This window comes from Bidens hawaiensis, unplaced genomic scaffold (genome assembly GCF_021521415.1).
Source record: "Bidens hawaiensis isolate Kalapana, Puna unplaced genomic scaffold, B.hawaiensis_p1.1 tig00023199_1, whole genome shotgun sequence".
Lineage (NCBI taxonomy): Eukaryota > Viridiplantae > Streptophyta > Magnoliopsida > Asterales > Asteraceae > Bidens > Bidens hawaiensis.
Window position 1 is genome coordinate 361,279 of NW_027493628.1, and position 3,259 is coordinate 364,537.

At 34.4% G+C, this 3,259-nt stretch overlaps 1 long non-coding RNA gene across 1 annotated transcript; it reads right to left on the reverse strand.

The window, feature by feature from the left end:
• Window positions 1–1,276: 1,276 nt before the first annotated feature.
• On the reverse strand, window positions 1,277–2,251 carry LOC143567016 (uncharacterized). The gene is made up of 3 exons (XR_013141328.1): window positions 2,027–2,251; window positions 1,829–1,906; window positions 1,277–1,565 (listed from the first exon to the last, which is right to left on the reverse strand). It is a non-coding gene; the product is annotated as an uncharacterized LOC143567016 (long non-coding RNA).
• Between the last annotated feature and the right edge of the window lie 1,008 nt (window positions 2,252–3,259).

Genomic DNA, 3,259 nt, shown 5'->3' on the forward strand with positions numbered 1-3,259 from the left:
TGTGTGGATGTGTCGGTGCTTTGAGAGATTGAATAATTCATAAATTAGTTGAAGCCAATTAGTCATTAGGGGGGACTGCCACGAATTACATACTTCGATGGGAAAATGAAAATAAATAGTAGGCACGTGATGTTAAAAGTAGGTGACTTTTTTTATTAGATGTGATCACTTTAAAATTATAAATATAAAAAATATATTAATAGTTATAGTTAAAACTATACTCTTTGATTCTTATTTTTATTTTTATCTTTTATACTTTTGATGTAAAATTGATAATCAGTTTAACTTATGAAATGACCTATCTTTCCATATATATATTAAAAAGAAACGGGCGCAAACATGCCACGGCGTTTCGATTTAACCCTCCCAACTAAACACATCTATTGATTCATCAAAATACTAAGTAGATGTTGAGTACAATACAAAAAAAATGCACTTTGTTACAAAGTTGAGAGGGATATCTCAGGCGCCTTGTGGCCCCACACAGACCGTCACTGTGGGCGTGGTAATCAAGGTGTTATATATATCTATATATAATAATGAGGAAGATTAACTTTCTAAACACGAACTTAATATAAACATATAGAACCTGCTCATGCTTTTTGTATAATGTATGGAACTTAATGTATACACATTACTTCTTTTTTTACTATGAAGCCGAAAGCCTTGGGCTACCGATGGTACAACCATTTGTGGGTCACACGATGGAATTACAACAAGGAGCAAACTTTGCAGTGGCAGGTGCAACTGCTTTGGATTCTTCATTTCTTGGGGCTAGAGGAGTTCATAATCCAATGACAAATTCATCCTTACAGGTTCAGTTGGGATGGTTCAAGCGAGCATTGTCGTCTCTTTGTGACATCATACAAGGTAACCTACTAAACCTAAACATACATAAATACATATAAATGAACATGACTTCTCTCTTATTTGGCGTACTTCACTAGGGAACCAAGTCCAAGAGCTTAATCACTATTTGGCTTGTTTAATTGAGCTTAATCATGTTATTGTAGGAAACTATTTCTGAATTAACAACTCATCTAACATATTATTGGTATTTAATGGTAAGGGTCAAGTTATTCAACAAAAAGGGACAAAAACACTAGTACAAAAGAGGCTATAAGATGCGGTGATTTTGGCCAAAAGGTGGGAGCCTTTTACCGCATCAAATAGCATCGAACCTTTTGATATCTACAATCGCATCTTATTCCTATTTGTTAACATATCTAAAGAGGTGGGTATGAGGACCGCATCTTTTGCCCCATGAATACAACATCTGTATATTTGTTTTTTTTTCTAATTTTCAGAAAACAAAATATATCAACCCAGTAAATAGAATGCAAAAAACTAAAGTCTTTCAAATATACAAAACGATTTTATTGTACCACAAGTATGTGTTTAAAAATACAATATACAATAACGTTCTTCATTCTTACAACCTAAACCGACACATTAATTCTTGCAAACCGAACCGACGCCCTCATTCTTGCAACCCGAACCATCGCCTTAATTCTTGCAACCTGAACCGACGGCTTGATTCTTGCAACCCGAACTGTATAAATTACCTAAGAAAAATAATGTTACATTAATAAGATGAAGCTTACAAATATGCAAGTTTTGTTCGATAAGAAAACGAACGTGTTCGTTTATGTTAGTCTGTAATCAATATAAACGAACGTTGTACACTGTAAATGAACGAACATAAACGAGTTTAAACGGTTTGTGTTAGTTTGTGGTTGTACAAAGTTAAAGCACTACATTATCTATTTAAGAAACAAGTAAAAATAAGCCATTAATATGCTTTAATAGGTAGATAACAAATTTAAACCTTGCATAATCAGTTCCTTTTCAAATGTGTTGCTACCAAAGTTACAGCGCATATATGTCCAACATCAGCATCTAGGAGCTGAAAATATATGAACATACCAGACTGCTTTAAGAATCAATATGGTGTAACTAAATTATCATGGTATATACTTGCTAAGTTGCTAGTCAAATCTAATCGGGGATAATCTTTAAAACTTACCAATCGATTTGCAGTATCCCTATCAAACTATGATATACGTTATTCTCCAAATGTTTAGACTAAATTCGAGTCAACAACTATGCAATAAAAGGATGCCAAGACAACAATAAGGAAACATTAATCGCATGCTCAATAAATCAATAAATCATATCAACCGAAATTACAATCGAAGAGTAATTAATCATGATGAAATTGAGCAAAACGGTATCAAATCATACCAATGCAGTTGTGAGAGTGCAATCCTTTTTGTTCTTGTCTAGGTCTCGACCGAACTGTAGTCGATAAATCCACGAAGCGCGTCCTTGATGAAACAAAACACTCGTAATTAAATCTTTTTTTTTGCAAAAAAAAAAAAGAAAGTAAATACCAAAAAATAAAACAGAAACTAGATAACAATAATTAAAACAAATACCAATGACATGGCTATAGATGTCATTGATGAAAGAGGTTGCCCCTATAAAGCTTCGTCCGCCATAGCCAATTCATTTACAATCATAAAAATAACCATGTATTGTTTACAATTAAAAAAACACATATACAGAGGACCATGGTGTAAAAAGGAAAGAGGTATACTATAGCCTAATAAAGCTGCTTTTTTACACTCCAGACCACCCACTGTTTCCATCTCTGCCTTGTTCCATCTTTAGTAAGAAAAAATTAACTTAATTTAAGATAAATACCTTACGACCAGCACCTGAGGGAAGATTCCACTTCAACAGCTCGTGCATAAAGAGTATTCAGTGAAGTGAAATTAATCCCAGCTACAATGCTGTTTGTGTGAGCATATTTTGTCAACGCTCGTGGTAGTCCGACTTTCTCCGCTGCAAAATCACACTTAACATTTCAATTCCAAACTCGAACTGAATCGATCTCTAAGGTTTATAATTAACCTAAATACAATTTCGTCCTAATCGTACCCAGAAAGTGTGCCACGTTTTAGACGTTACAGAACCGTCCGGCGGAGAAATCAACACAATGCCCGAAAGTTGCAGATTGACTAGTTCTCCAGTATACTTTATTGGAGCAATTGTTTGTATGGAGGAGCCTGGTTTGACGGCACATGATTTTCCTTCAATGATGATATGTAACTAATGGATCATAAAAATGGATTAGATCTGATTCGTTCTGGACCAAGACCTGACCCCATTGACAAACTTAAATTAGTTAAATAGCTAGACAAGATCAGAAGTATGACTGGCACACTTGCCCAAGAAGTAAATCTGGCAAATACAT